The sequence below is a fragment of the Lithobates pipiens genome, unplaced genomic scaffold (genome assembly GCF_037356315.1).
Source record: "Lithobates pipiens isolate NorthernLeopardFrog02 unplaced genomic scaffold, aLitPip1_a1.2 Scaffold_13, whole genome shotgun sequence".
Taxonomy (NCBI): Eukaryota; Metazoa; Chordata; class Amphibia; order Anura; family Ranidae; genus Lithobates; species Lithobates pipiens.
Window position 1 is genome coordinate 207259469 of NW_027507718.1, and position 19655 is coordinate 207279123.

Genomic DNA, 19655 nt, shown 5'->3' on the forward strand with positions numbered 1-19655 from the left:
CAATCAATGGAAAGATGAATGTGGCCATGTACAGGGATATCCTGGATAAAAACCTTCTCCAGAGTGCTCAGGATCTCAGACTGGGCCGAAGGTTTACCTTCCAAAAAGACAATGACCCTAAGAACACAGCTAAAATAATGAAGGAATGGCTTTACAACAACTCCGTGACTGTTCTTGAATGGCCCAGCCGGAGCCCTGACTTAAACCCAATTAAGCATCTCTGGAGAGACCTGAAAATGGCTGTCCACCAATGTTTACCATCCAACCTGACAGAACTGGAGCGGATCTGCAAGGAGGAATGGCAGAGGATCCCCAAATTCAGGTGTGAAAAACTTGTTGCATCTTTCCTCAAAAGACTCATGGCTGTATTAGACCAAAAGGGTGCTTCTACAAAATACTGAGCAAAAGGTCTGAATACTTAGAACCATGCAATATTTCAGTTTTTTCTTTTTTAATAAATCTGCAAAAATGTCAACAATTCTGTGTTTTTCTGTCAATATAATTGTTCTCATAAGTGAGCCGAAAAAAAAAATGTACTCTTAACAATCTAATTAGGTAACAGCTACATTTGCAAAGAAATAATTTTCTAATTTGCTCGAGTGCATTTATGGAAATTGTGTTCTGATATAATGACACTTTGTGACGTTTTGCTGTCAAATACTGGCAGTACTAAAAGACAGTGAAGACTTCCGACCAGTGAGGGCAGGGCAGGAATATAATCCTATGATGTGGCCACAGACTGGGAGGGAGCCGTCAGCTTGTTTCCTGAGTTTCCTGATTTCCCAAGGACTGCTTTGTTAGATTTGCTGAGCAAAGGGCAATTCTCAACTCCCATTCCTAATGTTTCTGTAATCTCTATCAAGAATTTGACAAGTCTTTTGAACACGCAGTACTTGTGCGTAAAAACTCCCACCTTACAAGGTCATGCTGTGACATCAGGAATCAGTCTGTTATTCCTTGACTTTAATCTCCTGTTAATTACATGCTGATTAAATAAATCATAGAATCACTTATTAAATGTAAACCAATATCCTAACTAATTACAAACTGATTGATATAATATTTACGATTTAAAACGAACCTTATATTTTTAGCGAGCACATATTGAAAGCTGTAATTGATGTGTTTATCTTAAGGTCATTTTTGATGCAATTGTCAAATTTTTTCGTCAATATTTTAATTTTAATAAATACAGAGGTTTGCAGATCAAACACTAAACTAAGCTCTGTGTTTGAATCATTCAGCCACCCTTCTTAAAATGGACCTTGCATATAAATGTTAGGTACCACTATTTCTTAAACCATGTACACTTGGGCCGAATGTTGGGCCAGTTTTATATGTAGCCAATTTTTGTGGACACACGTACTTTATTATGTGCTTAGTATCATAGGTGAGGGTAGTAGCAATTAGGATAGTGAAAGAGTGAACATTTCGTTGTCACCCCATTAGACGAAGATAGTATATGTATTGACATCTCATATGTATGATTTCAGTTCCTGCTGTATGTATAATGTTCTACATCAATGGTCATCAACCTTGTCCTCAGAGCCCACTAACAGGCCAGGTTTTATGTATTACCTTGGGAAGATGCAGACTAGAATACTTCAATCACTGAGCAGCAAATGATATCACCTGTGATGTATTTCAGTTATCTTGCAAACCTAGCCTGTTAGTGGGCCCTGAGGACAGGGTTGATGACCCCTATTCTACATTAGACTTATGTGAGTATGTGTGGAAACATTATTAATATTCAAACTGATCCCCAGGTGCCGCGAGCTGTCACTGCGGGTTACCTGCACTGAGCCACAGACTTCTGTTATTACCTGTGGTTTGGTGCGCTTTCAGAAAGGGTCTATGGAAAAGTGCAGCTAGCCTGCAGGAAAGCAACAGGTGCATTGTGCTGTACCTGTGGTGTGGGTAAACTGCAGCGCATCAGAAGCCTTAGGCCCTTTTCACGCAATCGGTCTAACCAAATCAAACTCTCTATTCACCTCTATGGAGCGGCACTTGTGTCCGTTTACACCCGCCTACCTCCAATCCGATCCTCCAAAAAAAACAAAAAAACAAAAGGGGATCCATCCTCTTCCCTCTGAGCGGATCGGAGGGCACATAGAGTAGAGTGGACTGTGTCTGCTCTGCATATGCAAAGTGGACACGGACCTGCAATACAACCGATCCACTCATTGTGACGTGTGACCAGTTACTAAGTCCCTTAAGTTGCCCGCACTCTTCAAAAGGTTGGGCACCCCTGAGTTACACTAAGGCCCATTTCACATGACTGTTGTGATCAGGTCCGTCTGTCTCTTCTGTGTAAGCAGACCGGATTGGAGGATAGTCTGTTTGCACCCGGCCACCGATAGTGCAGAGCGAGTGAGTCTGTGTTCACTGTGCAGAAGCTGGTGTGTAATCCGCCCGCTCTGCTCTAATCAGCATAGGATCTGTGAACGGATCCTGTGCTGATCAGAACACAATCTACCCCGTATGAAAGGGGTCTAACAGGTCTTATCCTTAACCAGGCTTGTGACTGAACAGTGAAAAGAGTAGCAGCAAACTGATGAACTCATCTCTCCAAATCTTTCCTCTTATCATTCCATTTGCACTGCAGCACAACTGATTGGCTCCTTGTGTTGCTTCTCCCTTCCGCAGTTTGAGTTCTGCTTTACAGAGGATTACAAGAGTTTGATCTCAAGTGAAATTCAGGTACCTAAAAAAAAATGCATTTAAAAAATATATTTGATGATATATCGATGAATACAGAGCTGCATTGATTTTTTACTTTTATTTTGTTGGGTAAAATATGTGAGCCAGTGCAGAAAAACAAAGAAAGAGGAAAATTAGTCTTTTCTAGGAAGAACAAACATAGATATTATACCACTCTGGTATGTACATATGCCAATTGCCATGTTTAATGCATTGAAGGAATCATTTTGATGTAAACACAAGCCTTATGTGGAGGCACTTATTGATCTAAATTAAATTCTTACTCTACCACAGTAAGGCAGGCCATAGATGGTGTTAATTTCTTACCTGTAACCACAGGTTGCAGGAAGGAAATTTGAACGATTCCCCCATTAACACAGACAGTGTTGACAGGAGAATCCCTCCTGCTGAGACATTGGCAGGAGAGGAGCCCATCCCCCCGCCAGAAAAAGACAGTGAATATTATTATTATTATTATACAGGAATTATATATCGCTAACAGTTTGTGCAGCGCTTTACAACTCGAGGGCAGACAGTACAGTTACAATACAATGCAGGAGGAATCAGAGGGCCCTGCTCATTAGAGCTTACAATCTAGAATATCGCTACTGGCTATAGCAGCTGCTTGTGATAATCGCAAGAAAATCCACCAGGCTGGTTGTACCCAAGTTGATCAATTGTACATTCAGCCTGTCCATTAATGGTTCAAATTAGGCTGAGATTCAAACCTTGTATGTCTGGCCTTAGGATCCTCTCACATGGGTGGCCAGTGGACATTTGATCTTTGTTTTTACAGAAACCACCCCCCTCATTCCAGCCACCACCCTGCTCACAATTACAATGTGGTCTAACAGTGAAAAATTTACATTCATTTAATTAATCAATTAAAAGATTACAGACATCAGGAAGCATCAGCATAACTTCTTCAACCTGTAAACCTCTTTTTACTATCCTCTGAAAAATGATCTACTGCAAATTGCTTTTAGGGGGCCAGTAGCAAAGCAGCCTAATGTTTTTTCTGTTTAGTTTTATTGGTTTCTCTGTACAATTTATATTATTTCTATATCAGAAAAATGATTTTGCATTATTATTATACATAACAGTTTGCGCAGTTTACAACATAATGGCAGACAGTACAGTTACAATACAATTCAATATGGGAGGAATCAGAGCTTACATTCGCTTATTTTTTAAATTAATGGATGTGTATATTTGTATCATCTGAATGTGTACTTCATACAAAATGTATTGATGTACCAGAACTTGCTCAGTAAATGTATTATCCAAAAAAAAAACACACAAGTCTTCTGTTAAAGTTAAACAGAAGGTAAAAGGAAAGCCTTTAATTTGTCTGTCTATCATCTCAGCTTGTCTATAAAATGGATCTCAGCTTCCTAAAGTGTCAGTCAAATACTGTGTTGTTTGTACTAGGTTCACATAAAGATGACATACCGTACGATTTTTCTTCTGACCGGACTGATAACAAGCAGTCAGTGAAATCCATAAAAAACAAGCACCTTTGGAGTAATTACAAGTGCTTTGATCCACACATTTCACAGTTGTGTGTCTGTAGTGCATCCCACCTGTTTCAAAGACTGTGATCAAAGCAAGAGAATGAACGCATACAGCGTGAATAATTTTTCATAAATTTAAAGCTCGTTGGCAGACATTAACTCTTTCACTGTATTTGAAAGTAATATTTTTAAAGTAATGGTCATTTCAATTATATTTGGTAAACATGTAAGCGAGATCAGTTGATGCAATTACTTTTATTATGTTAATGTTTTAAAAACCTGGTCTCTGTGTATAATTCATAATTTTAAATAATGTATATTTCTATCTATATATCTATCTATCTATCTATCTGAGATATATATCTATATATATCTTTATATATATATATATATATATATATATATATATATATATATATATATATATATATATATATAAATGCACAGTATATCTATATATATATCAATATATATATATCTATATATAGATATCTATCTATCGATCGATAGATAGATAGATAGATAGATAGATAGATAGATAGATAGATAGATAGATAGATAAAATGAAAATTCTGAACCAAACAAAAAGTTCAGGTTGCACTTGGGCAAAAACCAAAACCAAAATCAAAATGGACAGTTTAAAATAATAATAATAATTTTGTGTAATTAACCACAGGACATTTATACAACCTTCCTTCCCAGACCAATTTATAGCTATCAGCGCTCTCACACTTTTAATGCCAATTACTCAGCCATGTAACACTGTACCCAAACAAAGTTTTTATCATTTTTTTCATACAAATAGAGCTTTCTTTTGGTTGTATTTAATCACCACTAACATAAGTGAAAAAAGAGCAAAATTAAAAAAAACAAAAACGTTTTTTTAGTTTCTATGATAAAATTTTGCAAATAAGTCACTTTTATTCATAAATTTGGACCAAAATTTATAAGGCTACATCGCTTTGGTAAAAATAACCCAAATTAGTGGATATTATTTGGTATCTGTGAAAGTTATAGAGTCTACAAGCTGTGGTGCAAATAATTAAAAATTGATCACACCTGATCACACCTGATGACCCCGTGAACATCCGCTTGCTGAGCAGGAAGATGACAGGTCTGTCTCTGCACACTGTGCAGGGACGGCCTGTCAGAGCGTCACTCTCCCCTATCGGAGAACGGATGACGACGGACCGTAGAGCCCATCGTCACCTGATCCGATCCGCAGACAGATGGAAAAGTAGCTTTTTCCTCCGTCACACTTTTTCAGATCGGAGAGGGTCGGATGTCAGTGGACATGTCACCGCCGACATCCGACGCTTCATAGTTGTCTATGGAGCATCCGTTCAGGTCCGCCTAAAAAACTGACAGGCGGACCTGAACGGAACGTTCGTGTGAAAGAGGCCTAACTCATTTCTTGAGGCCCTGAAATGTTAGGAAAGTACAAATACCGCCCAAATGACCCCTGTTTGAAAAGTAGACAGTCAAACGTATTTAGCAAGAGGCATGGTGAGTTTTTTGAAGTTTTCCCTCAATTCTTAGAAAAATTAAGATTTTTTTTTCACAAAATTGTCATAATAAGTTATTTCTCACACACAGCATATGCATACTTCCAATTACACCCCAAAATACTTTTTGCTACTCCTCCCGAGTACATGTGTGTGACTTTTACACAGCCTTCCATGATCAGTGTGTGAGGAGGAGAACCCTGTAACATCTCGCTACTGCGGCTTATTTACATTCTGTGACCAGCTGTGATTGGACACAGCCGGTCACGTGGTAAAGAGCCAATTTCATTGGCTCTTTACTGAGATCGGGATTGGGCTGTGTCAGGATGACAAGCCACATTCCCGATCGCTGCTTTATGCGCACCCTAGGGGCGTGCGCGAGTGCCATGTACAGGGGCAATACAATTGACCGGCTGTGATTGGACACAGCCGGTCACATGGTAAAGAGCCATTTTTATTGGCTCTTTACCCGGATCTGGGGTGGGCTGTGTCCGAGGGACACACCTCATCCATGATCGCCACTCTGTGGGGCCTGATCGGCGAAATACAGAGGATGTCATACGACGCCCACCCAGGATGGGAGATCCCAACTGCGGACGTCATATGACTATAGCCCGGTATTGAAGTGGTTAATGTTGCTGGCGTTTTTGCATTGAAGTCAATGGGATGCAATTTTGCATCAAAGTCAATAGGGGGCTGTTTTGCACTGAAGTCAATGGGACAGGATTTTGCATTGATGTCAATGGGGCACGATTTTGCACTGAAGTTAATTGGGGGGGGGGGGGGGTTGCATTGAAGTCAATGGGATGCAAATTTTGCATTGAAGTCAATAGGATATGATTTTGCAGCGCAGTCAATAAGGGCCATTTTTGCACTGAAGTTAAAAGAATGCAATTTTGCATTGAAGTCAAGGGGACGTTAATTTGCATTGAAATCAATAGGACACAATTTTGCGTTGAAGTCAATAGGACGCAGCATGCCATTATCGGCACCTTATTTTCGGGCCAATCCTTTTTGGTAGTCGATATGTTGGTGCATCCCTAATATATATATATATATATATATATATATATATATATATATATGCTGGTGAATACATATATTTCTGTATTTAAAGGCTAACTCCACCTTTTAGACCATGCCATGTAATTTATTCACAGAAATCTGTATATGAATGAGCTACACCTCCCACCTGCCACTACGACAGATGAACTTGGGACACACGTGCCATGATTACTGCCCTTGCAGCCCATTGGCACTTCCTCCAGCTCAATAACTGAAAGTCCCAAAAAGGTTCAGAAAAGAGATGGGCAGAAGATCTGCAGAAGACTGTGCATTACATTATACCCATGATCCACTGGTCGAAGTTACAATGCTTTGAAGGCTTATTTCCATAAAAATAATAAAAGCACATTTTTGCTATTTTAAATATGGGTTTATTATTCTATAAATGTATTTATTTATTTATTTATTTATGTTTGCAAAAGATGGACTTTATTGCAATAACAAAAGTATTGAAGATCAAGTTTGGAAAACTGTGAGGTCTCATGCACACTGGACGTTTATGGATGTTTTTACAGCAGCTGTTTTTGGCTTCGGACGTTTTTTTCTACAGTCAATAAACTCCCCATCATGTTATCCTATGTGTCCATGCACACATAGGCTGTTATCAACTATTTTTGTCTGGGGTGTTTTTTGGCTGTAAAAAAAACTCAAAACGAGTGGGTTCTGAGAGGGTTTTGAGAGGAGATTTTCAGTTGTTGTAAAATCGCTGTAACGTCAAAAAAACGCTGGAAATAAGCAGATAAACACTCAAAAATGCAGCTCACCAGCTTTTTTAAGGTTTTTGTTCCACTGAAAAAAAAAAAAGAGTATAAAAAAAACACTAAAAAAACACTAACACGAAAAAAGGCAAATAATTGCTTAAAATACTATTGCAAAAATGTTGAAAAACTCAATGCAACGCTACTGCCATTTTTATAATGTTATTTTAACGTCCAGTGTGTATGAAGCCTGAAAGTCGTATAAAATGTTAAAGTAAATGCAGCAACAGTAACTCAAAATATTTGCCAACTTAAAACACAATTTACAATTCCTTTAACCAGTTCCCGACCAGCGCACGCCAATGTACGTCGGCAGAATGGCACGGGCAGGCATATTGGCGTACAGGTACGTCCAATGTTTAATGCCGCCCTGCCATCGTGAGCACACCACCGGTGGCGCGCTAGCATGCTGGTCGGGACCCCTGTGAGTCCGGTCGTGGGTCCCGTGGACTCGATCGCCGCGGGCATACCCGCGATCGTCTCACAGGGCAGCTAAATGGAGAGATTCCGTTGTAAACAGCATCTTCCCGTTCTGCCTAGCAACAAGTGACGCTGATCTCTGCTCCATGTGATTGGAGCAGAGATCAGTGTTCACTAAATGAAAGCCCAGCCCCCAACAGTTAGTAACACACCCCTAGGAACACTTAACCCCTACACTGCCACCCACTGGTTAACCCCTTCACTGCCAGTCTCATTTACACAGGAATCAGTGCATTTGCATAGCAGTGATTGCTGTATAAATGACAATGGTCCCAAAAATGTGTCAAAAATGTCTGATGTGTCCACCATAATGTCGCAGTCACAATAAAAATTGCTGATCACCGCCATTACTAGTAAAAAAAAAAATATTAATAAAAATGCCATAAAACTATCCCCTATTTTGTAAACGCTATAACTTTTGCGCAAACCAATCAATAATCGCGTATTGCGATTTTTTTTACCAAAAATATGTAGTAGAATATGTATCGGCCTTTTTTATATATTTTTGTGGGATATTTATTATAACAAAAAGTAAAAAATAATGTGTTTTTTTCAAAATTGTCGCTCTATTTTTGTTTATAGCGCAAAAAATAAAAACCGCAGAGGTAATCAAATGCCACCAAAATAAATCTCTATTTGTGGGAAAAAAGGACATCAATTTTGTTTGGGAGCCACGTCGCATGACCGCGCAATTGTCAGTTAAATCGACACAGTGCCAAATCGCAAAAAGTGGTCTGGTCTTTGGCCAGCAAAATGGTCCGGGGCTGAAGTGGTTAAGTAATGGGACACTCTACTGACATTGGGCATTTTGGCCCTTCCCAAACAGAAGAAAAATTTGATTTGATTTGATTTGATCCTCTCATCTTGCTTAGTCTGGCTCCACATTTTTTTATTCTGATATCCTTCTTTTATTTGGTTGAATGTCTTTCAGTGTGTCCCCTTGCCCTGTTCCATCATATGTTTCTACCTGGATGTAGCTACCCTTGCTCTTTGTTAGGAGTATGTATACAAGCTTTTCTGTATGTTTATGCATATGGAAACAATATTCCTAGCCTTGTCTGGACCACTAGTCTTGTGGCCTCTGCTGTCCTCCACGTAGCCCAGTCTTGTAGTTTGGCCTTCAGATTTACTATTATGTGTTGTGTTTTCAACAATTTTGAATTACTACCCCCAGCTGATTGGATATTAGCAATTTTTATCTAGCACTGCCAGCCACATCCAACATCTTCAGTTTTCTCTATAAGGCTGGGTTCACACTATTGCGAATTGGATGCGGGATCCCTGCATCCAATTCACAATAGCAAGAGATTGTGCACATATCTTCAATGCGTCTCCGGTGTGAATTTGCACAGTAGCCCTGTGTGTCTTTTGGTCCATTTCAGGTCCGACTTTAGCCAAAAATTGGGTCTGAAATCGGGCCTGAAACAATGAACCAGGGCGCACAGGTATTAGGTGCGAACTGAGCCTAAAGGCACATATGCATGGTACAGATGATTTCAGCCATTTTTTATGAACTGGACAGTAAACCTGTATAGACATGTGCAACAATGAGATCAGGACAAAACCAATGAATTAACTAGTGATCATACATAGTGGAATTTTTCTTTCATTAAGTTTCAAACCTGCGTGTGGTATCATAATACGTATTTATGAAATCACGTTGTTTGCTGTATTGGGGAGCGTTGAATTAAAGCATCTATTAATTTGTTTTTGTTTACTGTATGTGCGCCATTGGGCAGCATGATGAAATGCACAAATGTTTTAATGTGCTTAGTAGTAATGCGGTGCAATAGGGTAGGGTTAAAGAATTGAGATGGGGAGGCAGGGATACTAGATGGGAAGGGAAGGCTTCAAAGTCCCATGAATACTCCCTTCCAAACTAGTATGTTATAAGGAATTTAGAAATTGGGTGTATTAGATCTATAGATTCAACACAGTTATGAATTTTTGTGTCAGGAAGTATGCTAGTGATTTTTCTTATCAATGAAGAACTGATCAATACACTACTTAATGTGTTACTATACCCACAACAGTAAAATCAGTCTGTATATGCAGTAAAGTATGCTTGTTATACTCACTGTGGAACCTAAGGGGTTAATCCTCTGCATTGTGTAAAAAGGCTGTTTGATCCTGTATGCAAAGAGCCTTCTCTTCTTCCACTGACTCTAGAACAGGTCCAAAATAAGACAGAGTTATTGGAGTCAGGCTGCACATGCTCGGTTTGGTGTGTATTGCTAGAAAGTTTTTTTTTTCTTGGCAGAGTGCATGTGTATTCAGCACAAGGTCAATCAGCACTGTCGAGACAGAGGGTCAGGGGTCCTGGATCCTGATAGGACAGCTCAGTGCAGTATGAAAACTTCTCCTATACGCTTTAATCAGACACTCATACAAGTCACAAGACTGCTATATACTGCTGAGGAGAGGTATTTAGCAGTTTATATTTACTAAAACGATTGCATTTCCATGTTCTGTGTACTGTGGGAGAGCCGATATAGTGAATGCAGGGTCCTGGGTTTAGTAACACTTTAACTTCATATGTATATATTATTATAGTATTTAAAATGTAAATGTTGCTTTTTAATTGGTGTTCAGATTTAATAAGTAAACAGCGCAGGGAATAAAGATGAGTAGTACAACCCAGAGGCCTGTACATAACTTTTCTTAACTTTAATTATATTCAAAGAAGCAAACTCTAACATAGCCAGAGTAGATTACAACAATCATCTTTTATTTAGTTGGTTTAAATCCAATCCTAAAAATTGAAAGCGTCTTGTTAGTATTAGCTGGTCTCAACCCTTGGTACTGTCAGTTTTGCTGGATCGTTCAGTCTGCTTGTAAATGTAGAAAAAAAATATATAAAATAAAGGCATGTGATATAAAAAAATAATACACTGAATATCTCATTAAATGTATTATCCACAAAGAGCTACCATAATACAATATTTAGCGATCCTTTCAAGATCTTGGCATCATTGCATTTACTACGTAGGTACAGACCAGATAATATTGTCTGAGAGCAAGAACAAGATAATATTACTACTCAAATACTCGTATATCAACGCTTGAGTATTGCTTATGTTATGTTATCAAATTTCCCCTACTGTGTCACATACACATAGGCGAACTTTTGTTAACTGACACGGCACTGGATGATTAATTGCTTAATGTTCCCTCCAAACAAAAATAAAATAAAATCAAGTGTGTCATTAAACACAGTTGCGTGACTGCTTGAAGCTTTCAATGATACAAACAAACCATGACTCATGTGGGCAGACATCGAGCTACAGTGCGAGTAACTAATGACTGCAACATTTACTGCATGGGAATCAGATGACACTACAGGCTTTTAACCTTCTGATTCTGTCACATCTGCTGCCACTCAATTAGTAAAGCTAATCACACATGTAAAGACTTTATATAAATGCCAGTGTTCTATCAGATTACTGCCACCCATCAGAAAATGCAACGGAAGCGGCATTCCGATGGAAAATACTTACTGCGCATGCGCTACGTGTTTCTGCGGTGCTATGCGTTCCAAACCCTCACGATCTGACGTATAAAGGTATTCTGATAGAACTACCATGCAGACATCTTACTACACCCAGCTACGTCTTTCATTTTAGAGTAATATTAGCAATAAAGTGAGCATATATAAATAAATATAGTATATTGATATCTGTGATGCTGTTTGGATGTTTAATTTGTAAAGCCTAAGGCTGGGTTCACATATGAGCACACAGCGGCTCACAACAGGAGTCAGGTGCGTCCTCAAATTTTTAGCTGAATTCAGACCCGAAACAAACCAAAAGATGTACAGGGATCCTGTGCAAATTGGCGCTTCAGAGATATATGAATCGGCTCCATAGAGAGCCAGTCACAATCTCTTGCTGTGCGAATTGGATGGGGGAAACCTAAAGGTTTAGTATTGAGCATTGCAAGGTGTACCAGCATTGCCTCCACCACCTTCCCACTGCTGGCATCCAGTTGCTTTCAAACTTTAACATCAAAACAGCATTGCAGATGTCAATATGCTATATTTATTTATATATGCTTACTTATTTGCTAAAATCACTCTGAAATTCAAGTTGTAGCTCGGTGTAGTAAGATATCCACATGGGTGTTCTATCAGATCCCCACTACCCATCAGATCATGAGGGTTTGGAACGCACAGTGCCATGGAACGCATGTTGGAACGCATAGCGCATGTGCAGTAACTATTTTTTCGTTGGAGCATCACTTTTTTGCCATTTTCTGATGGGTAGCAATAATCTGATAGAACACCGGTTCACACTGATGCGGTGCAAGATTCGCAGTGATTCCTGTGTGGTTCCCATCCCTCATCACAATCTCACTCCGTTCATGTGAACCGCTACGAGTTAACGACACCCCAAAAACAATTTTCAAAATGCAGTGTGATTGACTAAATTGGATTGCATGAGTGTGAACAGGCATCTGCACGTTTCGTGCGGGTGCAGTGCGATATGAGCCATACAAAATAAATGGCTCAAATTGCGCTGCAAAGAATCACATGTGATTTGAACTGGAATGCGGTGCAATTCATATTTGAAACACATGCGGTTTCTCGCAACACAATAGTGTGAACCAGGACAAAATCTAGAGAATCCTCCATCCAGGCTAAGAGCGATGGAAAATTCTCTCCGCTGTTGGCGATTGCATTCTGACAGTGACTGTTGAGATGATTTTTTTTGTCTGACTCTTTTGATTTCTTAGTTAAAGTTTGTTGAGCACTGTGGTGCTATCAAGTCCACCAAAGGCTAAATTTTTACCAATTCACAGAACTCTGTAAGTAGATTACTTACAGTATCTACATGGGTGATTTTTTTTCTATTTTCTATAGTCTATACTATAGTCTATCAAATATAGACAATAGAAAATAGAAATAGAAATTAAAAAATACAACATTGGTTTACACACATATTGCTGTTGTATCAATTGTTAAACTGTGGAAAAGAAGTATTCCTGCGCCACGTCAGGGAAATAGAGGGAGATAGGGTACTGCTGCACACACTGAAAGGGAAATATCTGAACCCCGGGGAATAATGAGTAAGAAAGGTACAGTTCCTTGTGTACAGCGCACCACTACCTTTCTTACTCATAATTGTTAAACTGCATTTGCATTTATAATGTCATTGTTCTTGGACATTTCCTTTTATTTGCTTTTTAGATTTCCATGGTGTTCTGGTGGCCACGACTCATGGAGGTTCTCTTCCCTATATGACTTCCCAGCAAGAAAGGGGAGCGTAGAATTCTGTGCTCACAATATGCTCCCCTAGGTGGCCAAATTCATTTTTGGCCACTGGAGGGAGCAACTTGTTTGCCGGTGTTCTGCCGTATAGTGTCCGGCCATCAAATAGTATCCACCCCGTACTGCGCATGCGCAGTACGGAGCAGACGAAGCTTCGGAAAATCTTCGAAGCTGAACGGCGCCTGCACCCTGAGTGGAGGTGGTAGCCCCACCATCCAAGCGGACATAGGGTTGTGAATATTAGAGGGCCCCTCGCGGGCGAGCTTCGCTCGCCACACTTCGGGCTCGGCCTCGCTGCACTCGGCTCTTTTTTATTCCTACTCTATGTCCACTTGGATGGTGGGGCTAGAACGTGGACTCACGGCGCAGGCGTCGTTCATCCTCTGCAATTTTCGGAATCTGTGTTGCTGTGTACTGCACATGCGCAGTACGCAGCGGACACTATCGGATGGAGGACGTTATATGACAAGACACCGGCGACGTCCCCGATCACTTTCGGATGGTCAGATGCCGTGTGTGCATGTGCGGTAATCCATACGTGTGCGTGACGTCACGACGTTGCGTGTTTACAGCAAAAGGGATGATAGCAATCAGGGATTTTTGTCTTCCGAGGCGCAGAGGGAGCCACACGAGGAATTCCGCATCATCGGCAGGGACTCTTATGGCGGGAAAGGTGGGGTCGGGAGAAAGGCACCTGTGGCTCATTACAAGTCACTTTATTAACAAATAGCACTATAAAAAATCCCAGGATGCACGTGGATCTTGAGATGATCCCAAGCATCCTAGAGTGGATGGTCATTTATTCTCCAATACTCCAGTGTAAGTACTTAATACATATTAGACTATCAACTTACCCTACCTTCCTAATGGCAGGTTAAAGCTACATCTAACAAATAGTTTAATTTTTTGTAACAGATCCGTTTGGTTCTTTCTTGTTTACCCACAGAGCCACAGACTCTCTGTGCAAACCATAGTCTGGCATTAATCAGCACATCCTTGATAGTGCCTCTTACCAACATCACCATTAAGGTAAATCTAAGTAAATTTAAGTCTGATATATAAAGTTTTAGAGTATTTAAGTTCATATTAACGATTGCTTATACAGCTTTATGTACCCACACATAATAACTGCCTAAACACTTTTTTAATCACACACAAATTCACACACATCTTTCATGCTCAATTTTTCCACTCACTCACAATCCCCCTTTTTTTCTTTTCTTTCCTTTTCTCATTTTCACCTGTTTTTGTTCACTTCTTTCATTGCTTGTTTATTTTCTTTGTACAGAGAACATTGGAGATTACTCTGATCATCAATTGATAATTTAGAATTACATTTGTTTTGCCTAATATATGATTTAATGATATCTTTGTGGATTTGCTGCAGGTGCAGACCACCCACCCTTACATGCCCCTAGGGGGTGCCCTAAAGTGTGACTCCTTGTAAGCCATATAAAGTGGAACAATATTCCTCCTCTGAGTATTGAGCGGCCAAAGAACACATGGGACCAGCTGACTGATTTTAACCACTTGCTTACTGGGCACATAAACCCCCCTCCTGTCCAGAACAATTTTCAGCTTTCAGCGCTGTCACACCTTGAATGACAATTGCGCGATCATGCAACACTGCACCCAAATAAAATTTCTCCTCATGCTGTCAGTGTGAGGAGAAAAAAAGAACGATTACCGAGCTTTTGTTTACACATGTGATCAGCTGTCATTTTCTGACAGCTGATCACGTGGTAAGGGGCCGGGACCAAACACTTATTTGGATCTGTGATCACCGTGTCTCGGTGACCCGGTGAACACAACGCGTGCCGTGTACACCTTATAGGGGGCACATGGGGAGCGTGCAAAGGGGGGCCGTCATATGACAGCCTCCCTGAAATTCAGGTCCACGCTATAACCGTCATTCGGCTATAGCGTGGACGCCAAGGGGTTAAAGGAATTTTGGTTAGGAGATCCTTTCATTTATACCTTCCACTGGTAATTATACCTTATGTTTTCTATAAAATTCTTCATTAATTACTGTTTCATATTTTAAAAGTGAAATATAATTTTTCAACAGCAAACCAACCCCTTGAAGAAGACCTTGATTGTATGGGTCGAAACGTGTTGTCACTTTATACAACAGACATTCTGATATATACGATGCTGTGTATAATCTTGTGTTTGAATTCTTTGTATTTGGAATGGTATCATATCCCCCTAGCAGAGCTCATATTTTAACTGCTATGTGTCTATGATATGTAAATTATTGAATAAAGAATCTATTTTTAACAACTTTATTTTACTAACCCATTATTCTTACATTAGCATATAGTAAAAAAATAAGGTAAGCTTAGCTGCACAAGAGTGGTTATTGAAATATAATGCAACATAAACCTTTTATGCTTCTGACACCAAAGTCTAATATTTTAAATATACAATCTTTGCTTCTCTGTATAATCTCAATTTTATTATTGCAGCTGTTGGCTCAGGCTTTCCCACAGAGTTCAAGGAGGAAGCGCCCATCCTTTTACACAAGGATCATGGGTGCTGCAATGCAGATATGTACAGTATGTACAGCAGCCATTGGAGAGGAAACAGGAAAAGTTTAATGGGCACAAAGACGCATATGTATTTCATGATTGCAGCAGATGTAGAGGAAAGGTGTCAAAGGAGACATGTTTCCTGTGTTCCTTGGTAAATGAAGGCAGATAACTGTTTTGAGTCACTATAATATTGTACGTAAAAATGATGGTGCAATGTCTAATCACAAAATGCATTAATTAGTTTCTAGAGAAATTAGACCAAAAAATGAAATCGCTATAGATAGATTCCTAGAGACTTGAGATCAAGTCATCTTCAGTGGAATCAGGTGATCTCACATTCATGTGATCTCTACAAGGCCCAAAAACATATGACCTGCTTAGAGTGCTCTATTTATTGTAATAACTGTACTCATTCATTTATATCATTTTGTAGGCAGGATGAGGTTACCAAATTCAGAACCACTCTGTCTTTAGAGTATATCTAAAATTAAAACATTTTTTTCACCCGTTTTTGGATCAAATTGGGAATTCCTGTCAATATTTATGTCTGTGTGTCATTGGAGAGCTTTCCTTTCACTTCCTGTCCTATAAATACAACAGAAAGCAAGAGTGAAGTTCTTCAAAGTAAGGAAATTGTCCCCTTAGGCAGCTTTCATCAGAACAAGTATCCTAAGTTGAAGATTTTGAAACCTTCTATTGCTGTTTCAGTGTCAAATTATCATTTTGGATTTTCATTCACTTTCTGTCCCAAAGATAATTATCACCAAGATGAATAGAGAGATTAATAACAGAGCCGGCCACAAAAACCTGAAAGGGGTTCTAAACCTTTCCTACTACATTCCACTCTAAAAAAAAAGTTTGGGCTTCAAATGCACTTTGATTTTTATTTTATTTTTTAAACCCCCTACTAATTTTTTCTCTGTAGTATTAAAAATATATTTTTTTTATTATAAATTGCTTGATGCTGAGTTTTTACTATCATTCTAATTTTATTTTCTAACATATTTTAAATTAGTTAGGACCTTTAGAAACATTGAAAATTCCACAAATTATGCTATGTGTCCAAGCTATATGTAAATGTGTGAGTGTATATTATGTTAACACAGCATATGTGGTAAGATGCTCCCCACCTTCTTAAAGCAGTTACATAGTTACATAGTTAGTAAGGTTGAATAAAGACACCAGTCCATCCTGAGTGAGGGTCTACAATTGTCCCTATCCCTGTACACTGCACACTTGCATTGGACCCTACCCTCAAGGAGCCCACAATCCAAGGTCCCCATTCATATACTAGGGCCAATTTTGGACAGAAGCCAATTAACCTACCTGCATGTCTTTGGATTGTGGGAGGAAACCGGAGTACCCGGAGGAAACCCACGCAGGCACAGGGAGAACATGCAAACTCCAGGCAGGTGGTGTCATGGTTGGGATGCGAACCAGCGACGCTTCTTACTGCTAGGTGAGAGCGCTAACCACTACACCACTGTGCCGCCAGTTGTAAAGGTTTTCTTTTTGTTTTTGTTTTTTCTAACTAAAAACATGCTATATTTGCTCGGTGCAATGTTATTGCACAGAGCAGCCCTGGACCTCCTTTTCTGGGATACCTCTCCAGCACTGTCTGCTCTACCTCCTCTGTGTCTGTTCCCATAACAAACTGCTTGCTATGGGGGCAGAAATGAGGGCTTACTCCCAAACCATGCTGTATGTGTCCATTGACACACACAGTGCAGGTCAGCCCTGCCCCCTACTCACTTCTCACAGGATTTGATTGACTTCAGCAGAGCTCCAGAAGCTCCCACTGCTGCCTCTGTGTCTTGTAAGGAGAGGAACAAAGGGCAACCCCATGACAGCCTGGCACAACGCTGGATCAAGATAGGGTTCAGGTAAGTATTTAGGGAGTGATACAAGTAGTGCAACATTTTTCTTTAATGCAGGGAGTGCATATAGGTAAAAACATTTATTAGCTTCATAATCACTCTAAAATCAGTTCATAATACATGGCCTATAGTTATTTAGGTGCTTATAGAATTACACAATGTACAACATTTTCCAGATTAATCCAAACTTTAATTAGATACATGAAAGGTTTACACAATACTTATATTATTACAATGTCTGTCAGAAATGGTTACATATAGCAGTGAAGGCACCCTTTCAGCTGATGGACAATGATGAGTGCCCTTTTTTGGTCAGTGGGAGCTGAATAATGGATAAATTGGTGTTCAGTGGTTACATATCTGAATGAAAACTTGCACAGGTCCTGCAATATTGCCCCCTACCTTTTGCTTAGTGACACTGACTGTTAAACTATGTAGGCACCATCAAGTAAGATATCACTTGGCGCATGTTGCCTGCCTATAGAGCTGTTGCTTGATACTGGACACCTGTCAAGAGACATGCCCTAAATGCCCAGGTCTGGCAATGCCTACAGGTTGACCCAATGATCTCTTTAACCACTTGGGATCCGCGCTATTGCCGAATGACGGCATTAGCGCGGACCTAGATTGCCGGGACTACGTCTATTGACGTCGTCCCGGTTACGAGCGGCCTGCGCGCCCCCTGAGGGGCGCGCGCGGCGCGCTCTGTGATCGGCGAGTCCGTGAGACTCGCCTGATCACCGATCCGTGTAAGGGGTCGATCCCGACCCCTTATCACGTGATCAGCTGTCAGCCAATGACAGCTGATCATGTGATAGAACGGAGCCGGTAAAAAAAGCCGATCGCCGGCGGCCGTGTTCGGGACATCAGTCCCGATCACGGCCAGCAATTCAAGCGGACACCTGCCCCCTGCCAGTGCCCACCTGCCACCCGCAGTGCCATCCTGAAATAAAGTAAGTGCCCCCCTGTCAGTGCCACCCAGCAGTGCCCATAGTGCCCACAGTGCCACCCAGCAGTGCCCACAGTGCCACCCAGCAGTGCCCACAGTGCCACCCACAGTGCCACCCACAGTGCCACCCACAGTGCCACCCAAAATCTGCCTCAAAGGTGCTGCACCCCAGTGCCGCCCATCAGTGCCCAGCAGTGCCACCCATCAGTGCCCAGCAGTGCCGCCCATCAGTGCCCAGCAGTGCCACCTATCAGAGCCACCTATCAGTGCCACCTATCAGTGCCCATCAGTCCCATCTATCTGTGGTACCTATCAGTGCCCATCCGTGCCTCACATCCGTGCCACTTATCCGTGCCACCCATCCGTGCCATCTTATCTGTGCCCATCTTTGCCCATCAGTGCCGCCTTATCTGTGCCCATCGGTGCCGCCTTATCTGTGCCTATTAGTGCCGCCTTAACTATGCCTATCAGTGCCCACCAGTGCAGCCTATCAGTGCCCACCAATGCAGCCCATCAGTGCCCACCAATGCAGCCCATCAGTGCCCACCAATGCAGCCTATCAGTGCCGCCTAATCAGCGCACTTCAATGAAGGAGAAAAATGACCCGTTTGCAAAATTTTATAACAAACTATTAAAACATGATTTTATTTTTTATTTTTTTGCATCTTTTTTTGTTTGTTTAGCAAAAAATAAAACTCTGAGCTGTAACTAAATACCACCAAAAGAAAGCTCTATTTGTGGGAAAAAAATGATAAAAATTTCATTTGGGTACAGTGTTGTATGCCCGCGCAATTGTCATTCAAAGTGCATCAGCGCTGAAAGCTGAAAATTGGTCTGGGACTGAGGGGGGTTTAAGTGCCCAGTAAGCAAGTGGTTAATCAGAAATGCATATGATTACTTAGATCCAGGGACTTTCTGATTTGGAAAAGGTAGGTAAGGTACAGAGTTGAGCTAATCATCTTACATAGTCAAAGCCAGACAGTCCTAGGCCATGAGTATTTGTCCCT

At 40.6% G+C, this 19655-nt stretch overlaps 1 protein-coding gene across 2 annotated transcripts in view; it reads left to right on the forward strand.

The window, feature by feature from the left end:
• Positions 1 to 19655, forward strand: part of RASGEF1B (RasGEF domain family member 1B) — a 627560-nt gene that overhangs the window by 378652 nt on the left and 229253 nt on the right. The window lies entirely within an intron of this gene.